Source organism: Mycteria americana, chromosome 7 (genome assembly GCF_035582795.1).
Source record: "Mycteria americana isolate JAX WOST 10 ecotype Jacksonville Zoo and Gardens chromosome 7, USCA_MyAme_1.0, whole genome shotgun sequence".
Classification (NCBI taxonomy): Eukaryota; Metazoa; Chordata; class Aves; order Ciconiiformes; family Ciconiidae; genus Mycteria; species Mycteria americana.
Window position 1 is genome coordinate 24,585,688 of NC_134371.1, and position 16,524 is coordinate 24,602,211.

Sequence of the window (16,524 nt, forward strand, 5' to 3'; positions counted from 1 at the left end):
TTTTAGCATAATTACAGGTTAACAATTTGAACACAGACATACACACCCTTCCCATGTTGGCTTTGAAGACAATTATTCCCAGCTCACAAGTGAGATATACGAACTGCCAACATTTTGCCGACTGCATGCCATGGGCCCAGGCAAGCTCAGCAAGCCATTCCCCAAGGCCCTGTCACCTTGCACAGGCAGCCTGTTCCCCTGCCTGCTCCAGGTCCAGAGCTGCTTCATCTCTTATATCTCATATATATCAGAGCAAGTATATATATGGGGGATATAAGCAAGTATATATAAATATATGTGTATAAATATACACACACACACTTGCTCTTACATCTTTTTATATAGATATATTTATATGTGTGTGTGTGTGTAGATATATCTATACATATAGATAGATAGATACCTGCTTATACCGCCATGTCCTATCCGGTGAGGTGCTGAGCACGGCAGGGCTGGCTGGGCTAGCCCCCAGTGGCAGTGGCACGCTGCCTGGCTGGACCTGGAGCCCGCAGTGCAGGTCCAGGGAAGCACCCCACTGAACCAGTGCTGCTGCAGCTGCCCAGCCACACCACCCAGTGCAAATTCCTCTGCACTTCCATACTGTCCTACACAGGGACGGTTGCAAGTGTGGTCAGAAACATTTTTCTGCATCCAAGCCATAGCCCACAGTGGGCTGATTCACACAAGCAGTACCACACACGCAGAAGACCTGTTGGCCGAGCATTTTACACGTTCCACGAGCTCTTTCCACATCAGAGATGGCACCAGGAATCTCACTTTGTCTTTAATCAGCCTGTTCTTCTGCTGTTAAGAGCTGTTTCCCTCAGGACATCGCAGTCAAGCTCAGGGAGCTACCAAGGTGGAAATTGGAAGAGAACAAGGGGACTTTGCGCAGCGAAGCCCATGGGATGTTACAAGCGGTGATGTGCAAAGGGTCCGGAAAGAATATCCATCTCACAGGGGTGAGAAGATGGACTGTGAAATACTGGAGGTTGCTGCCATGCTGCTAAAAGACATAGCTAGCGCAGAGTACCTGGGATATACATCCGAAAATGCAACGCACGGGGCAGTGCAATGGCCAAGCATGCTGCTTGGGCATGCCAGGCAAGCACCACCAGACCGCTGTGATTTCTGGGACAGCTGGGGATGGTATTTGTTGTCTGGATATGAAGACTATTTTTGCTTATGTTTGAGTTGTTTTTTTTTTTTTACTTTGGTAAACTTCCAGCTTGGGGGAAGGGAACGTCTGCCAGGTGTGGGGGAAGAGAAGAGACCCTGCAGTCCCCAGGGGGTGTAGGTCCAGCAGCCTGCGCAAACCACATTGCGCTAATTCAGGTGTCGCTACAGAAATTGCTTTTGCTTTTCACCCGCCCAGTCACCTCACCATGGCTAGAGTAAATCCTCACTCTGTAATACGAGCTTGCTTAGCTGTAAGTACAGCCTAGGTGAGAGGAGCTTCAGCCCAGCTCCCCAAGCCGTCCAGCAAGAGCTGCTGTGTACAGCGCAGCATCCTGGTGGGAGCCGATGGGGCTGCAGGAGGCAGCTTTGCCCACCCAACGCCGTTTGCTTTTTGCACAGCAGACAAGGCAACCGCAACACGTGAAGTTCAGAGCAGCAACATGCTGTTGCAGGAAAAAATTATGGCATCGAGAAGCCTGACTGAAACCCTCCCCAGCGATGTGATGGGGAAGTGCAGGAAAGAGATGCGGAGACACGTAATTAAAAAGAAGCTGAAGATAGAAGCTGTCAGCTGGAGCGGTACGGTGCAGCAGAGCATGAGGAGCTTAAGGACGTTTCGGGAAACCAGGCCAGCGAGCCCCACACTGCCGCATGGCAGTAATGCATCAGACCCGCGGGGGCAAGGTTTCACCTCATGGCTTGTAAGAAATTCATGACTTGTTCCATAAAAATATATTTTTCTGCTTTAAAATCCCATTGTGTGTTATACTGCACTAACGGACAGTATCAACTTGATCTACGCTGGGAGAGATGTGGGCTTTTTTCGATTCAGGCTAATCTGCATTTGTCATGGCGAGAATAATATATGAAGATTACCTTCCAGGGACACAGAAACAGCCTGAAGCCCTTCCGCGCCGCGATGGGAACTAGCAGAAGACCTTCGGGCTATAATTCACCGGCAACCTGACGCGCGGGGCCGGCTGAAGTCCAAGTCCGAGGCACGATGCTGCGTCACAACGGCACACCTGAGCCCTGAGGTTCGCGACATGGGAAAAGAGTTTTCTGAGAGTGCAGAGGATGCCAGGGGTCTGCAGGAGGTTAGGGCAAAGAGAAGGGGGGATAATAATAATAAAATAATAATGATAATAATAAAACAATAAATACTAAATAAAATTTAAATAATTATAAAGAATAAAAAGAATACTAAACACAAATAAAGAACAAAAGAATAAAGCGTAAAAAGAATACCAAATAGTAACGTTTAAATAATAATAAATAGTAAAAGGAACAATAATAGTAAGTGTTAAATATTAATAATGCGTAACCACCGGGGCGGGGGCGCCGGTGGTTGGCACCAACAGCCCAGCCGGGGGGCGACGGCGCAGGCCTCCCGCAGCCAGCCGCAGGGCCGCCTGACAGCCGGTGTCCGCCGGGGGGAGGTGCGGCCCCAGCACGCCCACTGCCGGGGGGCGGGCACGGGCCTTCGTGGGGCTCCGTGGGGCCTCCGCTGCCCCCGCGGCCGCTGGGCGGGTGCCGCGTGGGCGCCGCCCTCGGCCCTCCGCGCCGGCAGGGGGCGGTGGCGTGCGGCAGCGGGCGGAAGCGTCGCCGCGCTCCGCCGCCGCCGCGCTCCGCCGCCGGGCGAGGGAAGGGCCGCTGCGACGCAGCAGAGCGCGGGGCGGGGGGGGGGAGGGGGCCGGGCGAGCCGGGGCCGCGCCGCGCCGCGCCTCTGCCTGCAGCCGCCGGAGCCGCGCCGCCAGCCGCCGGAGCCGGGGCGGTCGGGCCGCCAGGGGCAGGCCCCGCCGGACTACGCCGCCGAGGAGGCGCCAGGCCGCGCTCCGCACCGAGGTAACCGAGGCGGCGCGGCGGGGCGGGGGGAGGCCGGTGGCGGGGCGGGCGCAGGCCCGGCGCTGCGGGCGGCGCGTGAGGTGAGGGGGGCGAAGGCCGCCGGGCCCGACGCGCATTGTCCGCCGGTGCCCCCGGCGCGGGGCCGGGGCGTGCGGGGCGGCCGCTCGGGGCAGGGCCGGGCCGTGCCCTGTGGGCCGCGGAGGCCGCCGGGGAGCGCGGCCTGGCCCGGCCGGTGGCCGCCGCTTTCTGGGCCCGGCTCCCCGCTCAGCGGCGGTCGGTGCTGGGAGGGACCGGCCGAGTCCTGCCGGCCGGATTGGCCTCGGAGGCGGCGCTGCCTCCCCGGGGCTCGCTGGCGGCTTGGGGAGGAGGGCAGTTCCCGGCTGGTACTGACTTCACCGGAGGGGGGGGGGGGGTGTTGTCTGTGCCGTTTGGGTTGCGGGGTGTCTGTCTATTTGTGTATAAAAGCCGGAGGCAGCCTGAAGGGGAAGGGTACAGACCAGTGTCAGTGTTTCGCTGGTGCGGCAGCGCCTTTTATCCCGAAGTTCCTCAAATACCGTCCCCGGGTAACGAATTGATATGCAAAACTGCGCAGGGTTTACCTCAGCCCGCAGAAGCGGAGCCGCTTCTGGGGTGGGAGGCAGCCGCTGCTGCTCGGCACCTCTTGGGATGGGCAGTGGGGGGGAATGCTCTGTCCCAGCCAAGCGGCAGGGGGAGATGCAGGTGGGCAGTCGTCACCTGAGTTAGCCTTTTGGTCAGGAGAACACCCAGTTAAAATCTCCTCTTTGTTATGTCCTTTGTGTCATGAATTGACTGTAGGTGCGGAGCAGGCACTAACTTACGCAGTCTGCTCAATGCCCAGGTCTAAGGCCTCTTCCTACAATTGTTATTCATGTTCATAGTCCTCATAGGCCTCTGTTCAGAAATAACTGTATGTGAGGGCTGTTAAGATCCTGATTTTTTTGCAGACTACCCCATAGAAAGCTAACACAGTGTGATCTCTGTGTTCCATAAAAGAAAAAAAGTTTTTTCATTGTATTTTCCTACAATCTGTGCAATACTACTGTTATTGAAACTAGGATGTATCCAGTATTTCGGGGTTTTTTTTTTTTTAAAGAACATTTAATTTTTGCTAATTGATCATGTAGGTGCATAGAATTTATTTAAAACCTATATGCTGTCTTATGGGAATGGTGTGATTTAATTTGCATGATGAGTCAAAGATTAAATTTCATGACCTAGGCTCTTTAGTTTCAGTGAGACAAGTAACAGTGCTTGGAAGAACAGTTTAAATGTAGATCAGAAATGAAATTTGATTAGCTTCAAAATATTGTAAAGTTTTGTGTGTGTGTGTGGTTTTTTCAAACTTACCTGTCAGAAACTCTAATTCAAGGCCCTATGTTTTCCTTTCAGCAACATAGTTCATCATCAGGAAATGTGTCTTCCTTTTTAATGCGAAGAGCTCATGAAATCATATACTGTCAGAGGAAGTTGAACATCCTGAGCTTGCGCCTTGGCATCTGAGCTTTTAAATAATAGATTTTTACTATTTAAAACACTGTGTACCTTTAGTTAATACCTGTTACCTAATACCTGTTGATGTCGCACATGCCTTTAACTGCAGAGAAAAAACAGGCCAAGAAGTATTCTGTGACTTAGAATAAGTATGGTATATGTTTTGGGGTCAGAAACAGCTTGATTTTTTTTTCCAGTTGCTCTGTATGAATTGGCAGCTTATCTGATCTTTAAGAATGGCATGATGCCCCATGGCACTGTGTCTTGGTAGGATTCTGTCTGTCACGGACTTGCTGTTTTAAGAATATTGTATTTAACAGTTAGCTTCGTGGTTGTCTTGTGGCATGAGAAACTATTAAGTCAGCCAGCTAGTATATGCTTGGCTTAAATATACTTGTATTTAGACTGGAATCTTTATGGTAGTGGGATATACATGTCGTTGGGGACTTCCCTTGGTCAGACAGAAAAAGTACCTTAGTACAGGAGGAGACTGTGTCTGGTGGTGTTGGGAGCAAGCAGAGTAAAGGTCTTGTAATGTAAGTTTGTATGTATGGACTAACATGCTGCTGAATATTTCTAAATTGCTGATAGCGTTGATTTTTTTCAAGTTAATTGTGTTCTCTTATTTATGTTGATGTGGACTTCTGAAACTTTGATGCGTTCTGTAGGCATTTAATGCATGGTTGTAGATGGAGAATTATAAAACAGAATTAATATATTTTTAAGATACATGTATTTATACAAATAAAGGAGACCAAATAAAAGTGCCAGTTAAGTAATACTTTGTGACAATATGTCTTTGAGAGATAATTATGCTCTTTGGGTATTACCAAGTGCAGACAAATGTGTCTTCCCAGTAGGGTGTGATAATATTAAGAAAACTCCATCTCTTGGAATTCTTTGATTGCTTTTATGAAACATTTATTCAGGAGGGAATGGTATCTATTTTGCATTCTGTCATGGAAGCTAATGCGTTAGTCTCTTATTAATGGGTGGTAGTTGAATGAGACCTTACTGTTGCACGGTACATGCTGCACTTTCTAGGTTTTTTGTGGCATTTTTGTGAATATTAGAATTACCGACCAGTGTCCTCCCTTCTGAATCAATTCTGTATTGAGTTTTCGCAGATGTTTTTAATGAGATGTTTGCAGCCTTAATTTTTGTGTAAAATCTTTCGGAAAGCTTTGATAATCTCTGTAATGCGCTTAGAGGCTTTAGACACTTGCTAAAATGATGTCTTTTTTTGTACTGCATGTAGAGTTTTGGAGTGGCACTCCAACAGTTGATGCTGGTTTGAAGCAGGGGGCAGGAAGGAACCTAGATGACCTTTTGAATTCCCTTCTGGCCCTGCTCTTCTGACACTTTATAATATGGTTTAATTGCAAGAGCAGCTATTAAAGTATGATTACCTTTGTCTAATTGGAGGCATCTTGCAGCTTTCTAACAAAAATAAGATTTGACTCATATGCTCCTTCAAAATTAATAGCACTACAACAGCCTGCAACTACTTATGTGAATGATGTGCAAAGCAAAAATATGAGTTGAGTTTTGAATATCGTATTTTCTACATAGTACAGTTGAAATCTTGTAAATTTAGCAATTTCTGGTAAGGCAACAGTGGGCTATATGCACTTTTACCCCCTCTTCTTAGCTGCAAGTTGAAGCCAGATATTAATCCCATTGGACAAAAACCTTTTTAGTTGTTCAGTGATCCTAAGTCACAGTGTTCACTGTAACTGTATTTTTGTAGCTGTAGATAAACCTCAAGCAAGATGAAAAATTCCTTTTGCTGTTAGTGCTCAAGATTGTGCTGTTCCAACAGGAGAACTTTTAAAATGCTACTTCCCCAATTTGTTGCCTAATTTAGGATGTTTATTAGTCTGAATTGTTTGCAAGTTCAGTTCTTATTCCCTTCCGTCTGGGCTCTCTCTTTCCCATATTTTCTCTCAATATCGTGCTTCTTGCACCACAAGATGCAGAGGTGTGAGCCGGAAGGAAGCTGGATGTCTTCAGTTAGAAGGTGAAACTTCATGCCGAGATCCCTCCCCGCCCCCCAAGTGCAAACACAAAGGTTAAATTAGAAGATGAGGCTGTCTTGAATTATTTTAACGGACTTGAGCTAGGCTTTTAAATGCGTGCTTCAGGAGTACCTAAGGCTTAAACTGCTGTCATGTGAGTTTGGTCTTTAGCCTGAGCAGATTTATGTGCTTTTGTTATTCCACCTTGTGATAAAATGGCACATTCATTTGTCCCTATTGAAATACTCTTTATAAAAGGTTTGAATTCAGGATTGATCCAAACTGGAAGCAGCCAAAATACTGTGTTTACAGGAATAACTGTGGTCATTCCTCAGCAGCCTTCATGGCCTGTTTTTTTTCAGACAACATTAATTTAGAAAGTAAATTGCTTAGGTTTAAATAAACAACTGCAATCTGCTTTCTAACTCCCTCATTTTGAGTATTCTAGCTAATACTTCATATAGTCAAAAGATACTATAAAAAGTTCCTGACTGTGGACTTCAAATATGCTAAAAGGAAGCAAATTTTAAGCCTATCCACAGGCCATAAAATTCTGGGGGAAATCGCTGAATGTTTTAGCTAATCTTTCTGTTTATTGGAAATCTCCTACTTCTAATAAAATACCTAGCTCCTTTCTAAAGATCTGTTTGCTCTGTAATTCTTCCCTCCCCTTCAAACACTCAGAGAATTCATCACTAAAAAGTTAAATATAGCAAGACAGTTCAAAAATTGAGAAGTTATAATTAGTACAGAACTGTAGTATTAGTGTAACATGTTTTTCTAAGTTCAGAAACATCTTTGGATGAAGTCATTTAGGAGTTACTACTTGGAGTTATTTTAAAATGTTCAGGTATACTGTCAAGTGTTTCACAGTGAAATGGCTGCATCAGTGAAAAATTGCTGTGTGCTGCTTTTGATCCTTACCCTGTTGTGTGTTTTTTTTAATCAATTTGTATTGATAAAAAATTCATTTTTCTTACTGAAAGAATGTAACTAAAAGTTTAACTGCAAACCCTGCAAGATTTGAAACGTGACACTTAAAAATAGCTAAGATAGAACTTGGCTATAAATTAAATTGAATTAGTATGTCAACTTTTCAGGGAGTTGAATATGCATAATTGTGAGAGAAGTACTTACGTTCAGTCATTCGTGTGTGCGAAATGCCTTATCTCCTTTGAAGTTATCTGTGTTAAAACATACAATGAAAAAATTGAGAAGTGTTCCCAGAAATGTGGAATGCATAATCTTTTTCTGGCTGCTAGAGGTGCCCAGGCAAACAGCTGACATCTGAAGACATACTTTTCAGTTTTTATTGTTTTATTTACTGACTTTTAAGTAAAGCGTGCTAGTGCATAAAAATATGAAGAAAGCCTGTTGAACAGACAGTTGTGGAAGGCCGCTCTGTCTCGCCGGCCAGCTCTCGTGTCTGGTGCCGCTTCAGATTTTGCCAGGCAGAAGCTGCCTGTGTGACTTCCCCTGTGATTTTTCTCTTTACTTCTCTGGCCAACAGCTCACCTGGGAAGGCTTGCCATGGATGGATACCTTTTTTTCAAGTATTCATTCAGAGCCACACCAGCTTCTCGGCTCATCTGCTGAGGAGGTTGCTTTAAAAAAAATCTGTAGACATTGAATTATCAGTAGCATCTTGTATGGTGTGGTAAATATGTGTGCTGATAGCACCCATTCAGAGCATCCTGCTGCAATGGAGTTTCTGACCTCCTCCTCTGGGTAAGCAGTTTCAAGAGTTTTTGCTATGGTTGTAGAAACGAGGCAGAAGTTACTTGTGTCATATTTTACTTCGACTGTTACGTGTGAAGTATGCCCTTTACTGCTTTGGCAGATGATACTTGTTTTAATACCTGTCAAAAGATTTTTTTTGCCTGATGTATTGTAAATGGTTTATAAAATTAACCAGCAAATACATTTTGACTTTATTGAGTATTGTGTATAGACAAAGAAAAAGCAAAAGAAAAGGTTGTTCACAGAGAAGTAAGATTTTAGAAAAGAAAAAGTAGGGGATTTTATTCTACCTAAGTGAGACCTTAGTGATACAGAAATGCACTGAATGTAACACAGGTGAGCACTGAGAAGTCTCTCCCACACAGTTTATGAATGCATTGTTCTGCTAACCTGTAACACCTGCTATTCAAGTCCTAAGTTTCTTCTGACCAGAGATTGGTAGTGATGGAGAAACTTTACAGGGGAATTTAAAGAGATACCTTGTAAGGGAGAGAGTTGAGGCACAGTTCTTGTAAAGACTTTGTATATGCTCAGTACTATATTAGAAAAATGTTGAGAAAGCGAAGTTAATCTGTCAAAAGTTGAAAAATATTCGGAACCTCACCTTGCTTGTACTGATTTGGTACAAAAAGTTTGATTACATGATTGTTTTCAGCGTTTTTTTCAGCACAGTCTTTTGTTCCATCAGTGCAGAAGAAACACTCAGTGAAGGGGCATCCTTTGCATGTACTTGTTTAGTGGCAATGTAGTATTTGGTCTTTTGCTTTATTTCATAAAACTCAGTTCTCTGAAGACAGGAGGATTCAGGTCTTTGTGGGTTTTTCGATGGTTCACAGGTACTAATGAAAGTACATTTCACAGTGTTCTTGGTGATTCTCCTCCCCCTTTTCGTGCTTAAGCACGGAGAATTTTCTCCTGCTTTTGGGTGCATGACATTGTGTATGTTGTCTTGTGGAGCACTTGAGAGCTTACACTTCCAAAGCTTTTTTTTCCAGTGGCATCCATTTGTGATGTGAGATTCAGTTGCTGAAACATAGGTATCTACTATTATTTTAGATGCCCCAAGGCATCTGCGCAAGATAGGTAGGAGGTTTGTGATTTTCTGAAGGGGCAGTTGGAGACCAGCTGTGCTGTTCTACTGCATTTACAGTGGCATTTGTCATTCAGGCACCTGAATTGCTGCCATGGTATTAGTCTCAGAATCTCATTTTGGGCTCCCAGAAGAGGATGGGTACTTAAGTAGTGACCACATGTTAGGCACTTGGTTATGTGTTGCCTAATCAGAAAGGAAGATTCGGGGTAGAATTCTGCTTTGTGGGGCAGTAGTTGAGAGTCTTGACTGAGGGACCTGGTTTTGCTGTCCTCTGCCTTGTTGCATGCTTTCCAACTTCAAGATCAAATAAGGAAAAGTTCCTATGGAAGATTCGTCTTTTTTGTAGTCTGGTATAGTTTGTCAGTGGAATGAATGAAGGCTCCTCTTAAGTACAATTGAGGAAAACTAAAATAATCAAGATAATCAGAAAACCTTAAATCTCAAAGTGTTGGATGTTGGACTTGAGGGCCTTGGTACTTGAACATGAGAAATTCAGCTTGTCTTAAAATATGATCTGAAAGCAAACACAAGCTCCAGTGACCAGGTCAAATAGTCTTTTTTCATGGATTTCATGGGTAATGATCGACAACAAAGGAAGCTTCTTGAAAATATTCTAAGTTTTCTAAACAAGTGCTGTTCTGGATGTGATTATTTAGATTTGTAATCTCTAAGAAAAGCAGTATATTGACTCATCAGTATTGACTAACATAGTTCCGTTTTACATCTATAATTGACATTGAGCAATATTTAAACTCTACTAACTCTGTAATAGGGTGGAGCTGTAGTAAACAGCTTTTCTGTTAGGAACTGCATCCGTTCACAGAGCATTTTGGGCAGAGTCCTGGCATAGCTGTGCAGTCTGACTGGTGTTACTCTTAATGCATGTGTTATGGTGAGGGGATTAACATCCTTGGATCCAAAAGAGCCTCTTTATTTTAGGGTTATGGAATGTTTTCCAAAAAAGTCACAAAAACTTCAGGTCGTTTGTCCGTGATGACAAACTTACGAATGTATTGAAGTTTTAAATTCTGTGAAAGAATTGCATGTCAGTTTTCTTCATTCCTTTAACTTGGAAAATGCAAACAGCCTCCAACCCCCCAGCTTTGTAACTAGTGATTGTTGTTATTCCTTCCTACCTGTATATATACATTTTTATCTATCTTAAAGAGAAAGGAACTCTGTTTAGTGAGTTTTCATTCTTGTTTGGGAACTTATATGTATATATGTGTGTGTGCATAAATAAAAAATGTTAACAGCCATATAGGCATGGATTTATAGTGTACATCCAACAGAAGATGAATTATGTTTTTTCCTTTGAGACTGACCGTGCAAGGCTTTTTGCTTCCCTTAGGTATTGCACTGAATAAGGTCTCAGCGTTGCTTCAGTCAAGTTGTTGGAGTAGAGCCTGAAGAGTAGTTCTGCTCACTCTCTGGCATTGGCAGTCACCCCTCATGTATTTATGCAGGTATTTATGCAGGTTGAGGACTTAACAGTATCAAATCTAGGAAGAAATGTAAAATCTTTGTTTCAGAATTAGCTGTTCTTGAGCTCTTTAGCGAACAAGGAGAAGGATTGTTGGCCAGAAATACGGAATCTTTCCTCTCTAAATGGGTTATTTTTAACTTTCAGAATTACTTACAAGCAATGAAAAGTCTTAGTAAGTACAGCAGAAATTTCTACAACTTTTCACTTCTATTTATTGTGGTATGCTAACATTCAGTGTTGTGGATTCATGTCTCTGAGATTTATACCAAAACTGAGAAAATCTGGACTTTCATCAAATCCCTAAATTGGATAACCAAAGTAGACTAATTTTAAAATGATTGTGAATGGGAAAATTAAAATCTATATTTTAGGAGCTAAAAGGGAAATCTGGATAGTTTGAAAAGCAATAAAGCATAGTGTCTTTCACATTGTTTATTTAAATCTTGTTTGACCTAGTAGTAGAAAAAAAAAATCTGAGATATCTGAATTCTGTGAATTCCCCTGATTTAGTTCTGTATCTAATGGATGGTTGATCAGATTCCAAAATTGTCACTGCATGCATTTTATTTTTGTTATTTTCAGAAATTTTAAAGATACCATTACAGATTATCTTATAGAATTTATAACCAATAATACGTTTTGACTGCAGTCAAACCTTAGGTTATAGTTTTACACCAGAGTCTGGAAAGCATAACCTTACCTTCTCCTTCTTATATTTAGCGTTTTCCTAATACGTTGATTACTTTTGTTGTTGAAAATGGAACTACAGTATAGAAAATTTTTTTGAGAATTATGATTTCTTTTGGCTCGCCTTTATAATTAGAACAAGTCTTTTAGCATAGAAAAGATTTTTTTTTTTTAAACAATTAAAGCTTTTGAATAACTTCAGAGTTTACCAAGGCTGTGAATTTTTGATAGCTGTACATTTTTATTTCTAGAGTATTTGATTGTTTGATTTAAGGGCTCTTGTTTGAGTGAAGCCTCTTGGTGATGTAGAAAGCAATGACATTATACTGTTGTAAACTCCTATCAAAGTAATTTTTATAATTCCTTATTTAAATAAAATTAGTCTTAAGCTGGTGTACCAATTAACAACTATAAAGGTCGTTTTTGTTTTTGTTTTTTTCCCACATAGCCCTACAGAAGAGAAGGGGTTGACAGGATACTGACGTAGCTGAGATAATTAATAATACACAATGTAGGAGTATAAGTATCAGCTAAAATGCAAGCATTTCCACCTGACCTTGGTGTCAGCCCTTTGGAAGATCTGCTGTCCTTCAGAACGATTTTTTCAGTAGTTGCAGAGATGATGTGTGACCGTTCCTTGGGTAAATTTGTAGGGATGATAACTTCTTCTGGTAGTGTTCAAGTTTCTCTTGGTAGTGTTACACAATAATTGCATTAGAGGAAAGTTGGGAGCTCTTATTTTAGTATTGCGAAACAATTTGGTAGTTCCTTTTTTTTTTTCCAGTCCAACTCTTCTTAGCAGATCAGATGAGGGAACTGTCCTTCAGAGATGCTTCAGTTTTTCCACTGTGTTAGTTGGCCTAATATTAGTCGCTTCTTGTTACGAGCCTCATTTCTTACTTGCTGTGTCTAGACTGGTAGCTCTCAAATATTTTTGGTTTGTGGACCTCTAAGTGTGTTGCAGGAGAGATGCTGACTCCTATGTAGAAAATATCAACAGTGCTGGTTTTAGTTACATTTTGTGAACCTTCTGGGCTGTTCTGCCTTGGAGAATCACATCTACAACAGCTATTGCTAGCTGCTTTGAAGTAAAATCAGTTGGGAAGTCTTCCTTTTGGAACAGTACCTTTCTGCTGTGGTATTTCCCCCTCCTCCCCCTTTTTTTAAATGCAAAATTGCTTTTTGAAACTTCTGGGCAACTTGTGTTAGTTCTATCATGCAGGAACTGTAAGGAGTTACTGTAAGGAAATGTAAGGAACTTGTGAGTTTTGGCTGGAATAAATTTAAATTATAATCTTTTTATGAGGACCTTCTACCTGCCTGTCCCAATGTTGTTATTTTCTTGTATTTGTTACTCTGATGGAAGTGGAGAAGTTCTCTTGCTATGATGGGCTCTACCTGGAAGGATAACTCGAATGTCCCCAAAAGGGGGAGAGAGATGAAATGTAGCCTGTATGTCTATCTGATGGATCACCACAGGCATCTGGCACGTTGTTTCTATTATATTTCCATTTAATGTACAAGTAACTTTCAGTAACTGTAACTTTCAGGTGGTGTCAGGAGGGAAAAGGACTTTCACGTGGGTTTTTCAGGAATATCTGGCTTTTCAGACTGTGTATGCTGACATATTTTGCTGTATCTTAGATCTTTGGACTGGCATCTTGTGAGTCATAAGAAGGACTCTTAGCTAGGTTGGCATGGCAAAAGCTTCGACACATTTTGAGGGGAAATCTAGATCATTCCCCCTTCTTGATTCCTATGCTGCAGAGCATTTCATAGCATGAAGTGGAGTTCAGGGTTAAGTTGAAACTCGTCTCCTTCAAAATATTTGCTACGAAAGGAAAATACAGTGGCATGGTGTTAAAAGTTCTGGCTCTCGCCTCATCTCTTCTGAAAGTTTGTGCCATGGATAGTTCTTGTAACCCTGGTATGCATCTCTGCCCTTAAATACATCTTTCTATGCTCTGTGATCTGCCTTGCCCCAAAGGAACACACCTGTCTTGGCAGTTGAGGTGCGATGTGGTTTATGTATCAGAAATCGAATCCATTAGTGACTTTGAAGATTTAGACCAAACATGTGAACTGGCAGGAGAAACAAAGGTGGTTTGAGGGAACTGTGTAAATGACACTTCTTTACAGTTGCTTTAGGTATATTGTGATCTTGAAATTATTTATGTGGAATTTCTGTATTGCCATGGCTGGTTCTTTTCTTGGGAGAATGGATTGAATTATCCTTTACCGTTCTGTTTTGGTTTTTTATTTTTTATTATCATGGCACACAGTTTGACCATCAGTTCAATAATGACTTCTAGTTTAGTTGAAAAGGGAGATAATATTATCAATGTATTTTATCTTTCCTGAACCATGACAGTTCAGGCTAAATTTCAGCCACCTGCTTCTCATAAGTTTATTTCTTACAAATACACTGGTGTCTTGGTAGCAATGAGATGTACATCTGAATATCACAGATGTGTTCTGGCCTGTAATGTGTTGATCCCCCCCCCCCCCCCCGTTTCAAGTGATGCCCATGAAGCTAATTCTTGATCTTGGCTATTTGGGGAAAAAGAGAAGTTTCTCCTGGCTAGCCTCTGATTTTGCCAATCTTCGTGCTGTTTTCCCATCTGCCACATTGTCCTTGGTACAGCATACTCAAGAGGAAGCAGGGGTTTTAATCTGAGGATAAGCTTGGTGAAAGTTCCATACTAAAAGATACCTCCACGCAGCTAGCTTGGGAAAATCGGATGCTTGATTTATGGTGGTACTGATGATGGTTGGCAATGTGAAGGAAAGGGCACTCTTTATGAAGGTACTTAATCAGTAAAGCCCTAGCACAGTTGCAGTTATCGTGGTCAGAGGTTGTGTTTTTTACTAATACAAGCTGTATCTGCACTAGTAGGATTTACCAACAGAGCTGTGTCAGTAAACCCTTTGTACTGTCATCAAAACTGTGTTTTAAGTGCCAGGGACCATGGCAAAAAACCAGTTTGACAGAAAGCAAATTTGTCAAATGAATAATGACCTTATGGATCAGCTCAGATGTTGCCTGTACATCAGCTCCTAGTACTAGGTAAGAGATAATTTAAGGAAAAAAAAAATAACCAAACAAGTTTTTCCCTTTACTGAATGAGGATGTAATGAACCAGAAGGATTCACAGTAATGGCGAGGGTCAAGATTCTGAGTCGTTTATTGATTGTACTCTCCTGCTTTCTCTGTGACTCAGTACATAACTCCCATAGGTTATTTGTCAGGAACTCCCTTTCGCAGAGGAGATACGTAATCATTGAATAATGTGCCAAGTTCTCTTGGTTTCATGTAGCAAGAATCAGCTTGGATTCATGAGGGTTGATCTCAGAATAATTTACATTTTAATCTGTGTGTCATGCTAATGAGATCTCTCAATAGAGGTAAAAATGGCAGAACTGAGGAGTCATCCGTGGTCAGAGTCACCTCTCAGGAGTTCGACCAATTGACTCAACATCTTTTTGCAGTGCAGCTTGCTGTGCCTGTTGGTTTTGGGTTTCAGCCCTAGTTATGTCAAGCTAATGCACAAAAGTAAACCCAGAGATGTTAAGCTATGCTTGATTGCATGTCATCTCAGCTGGCTTGTAAAGGGCTGTCGGGACTGAGGTGAATTGTACAGTAGTCTAACATAAATAGTCTTTAATTGTGAACTCCCAGATTGATTATTTTGGAAGGGAAGCCTTCACAGGTGTAATATGTCAAAGCAGAGACTGATGTAGTTTGTTATATTCTGCCTATGGCAGGGGCCAGTAGTAATCAGTTAGGGAAGATGGGTACTCCTTGATATGTCTTCCTGGTTCTTAAGTCAGTGTTTTTAGGATGTTCCTGAGCTATGTTCCTGAGGGATCACTGTTTTATAGCCCACTAACTTCATGCTTTAATGTTGTCGTTCCTTAAGTGATCTTGTTCCTTTGTAGGTTATGTTTATTAAAGATCTGTTGTTCTTCAGCTAAATTAGATGAAGAGCTATGATGTGTTGAACTTAGATAAACTTAGGTTGAACATTAGAAGTTTCTAGCAGGCCACAGAATTTGGCCTCCAAAGGATGTAAAGGAACCATGGGAAAAATATTGTTGATTTTCTTAAACGTTATTTTAAAAAGTAATACTATGACACGGTTCTTAGTGAAACTACATTTGGGTAAATACTTTATCCGTTTTGAGTTTTTTTTTCCTAGCTTTGTTACTTCTGCTTCTAGAGAATGGCTTTACTGAGTGTAGTTTTTTGTTTATTGAGAGAATATTCTCTAAAGAAAATTGCACCTTAGAGGATTGCACCTGGAGCAGTCCCAGGGCTGTTCTCACAGTTTAATTGTTCTCAACTTCTCTTCAAAACAGAAAGCCCAAGAAGTGCACGTGCATTTCCCTTCCTATCTTGTGCTAGTACTTACGATTCTCATCCTCCTTCCTTACCTAACTAATTCATGTTTTAGATAATCTCTTTTTCCTTTGTCCATTGCGCCGGCTTTCTGGTTAAAACTAAATGCTGATGTTGTGGTGCTAGTGGGGTTTCCTGTCCTTCGCCCGTGTGGTTTCTGATATTCATACAGCTGTCTTTAGTTATTGGAACATGTTAACTGTAGACCACATTGCACTATGTGAAATGAAATCAGAGATTAAACTGCAGTGTACTTTCTGCCTCCCCTTTTGACACTTCTTCACTCTCAGAATTAACCCTTAGATGTATATCAGGAATCTGACACACAGAGAAAACCTCTGGAAAGGAATGGGAATCATATATACCAAGGAATAGAAAGTTACAAAGGAGACTCTTTTGCTTTGCATTTTTGCTTCCAAGGGTGAGTAGAATGGCACGTACATAATTGCAGCATTTTTTGTCATGTAACGAATATTCAGGGTTTTGTGATGATGCGGTAAAGGCATCTGAGCCAATAGAGGGTTGACTGTAATGCCAGGTTATGAGAAAATTATTTGAGCTTCAA

At 42.2% G+C, this 16,524-nt stretch overlaps 1 protein-coding gene across 2 annotated transcripts in view; it reads left to right on the forward strand.

Moving 5' to 3' along the window:
• Positions 1 to 2,832: 2,832 nt before the first annotated feature.
• Positions 2,833 to 16,524, forward strand: part of CAB39 (calcium binding protein 39) — a 44,534-nt gene continuing 30,842 nt past the window's right edge. The window contains exons 1-2 of one of the 2 annotated variants that reach the window (XM_075507429.1): positions 2,833 to 3,024; positions 16,250 to 16,380. The gene's annotated coding sequence lies outside the window, so the exon portion shown is untranslated. The remainder of the gene's footprint in view (positions 3,025 to 16,249; positions 16,381 to 16,524) is intronic. The other variant, XM_075507427.1, reaches the window with a different exon arrangement.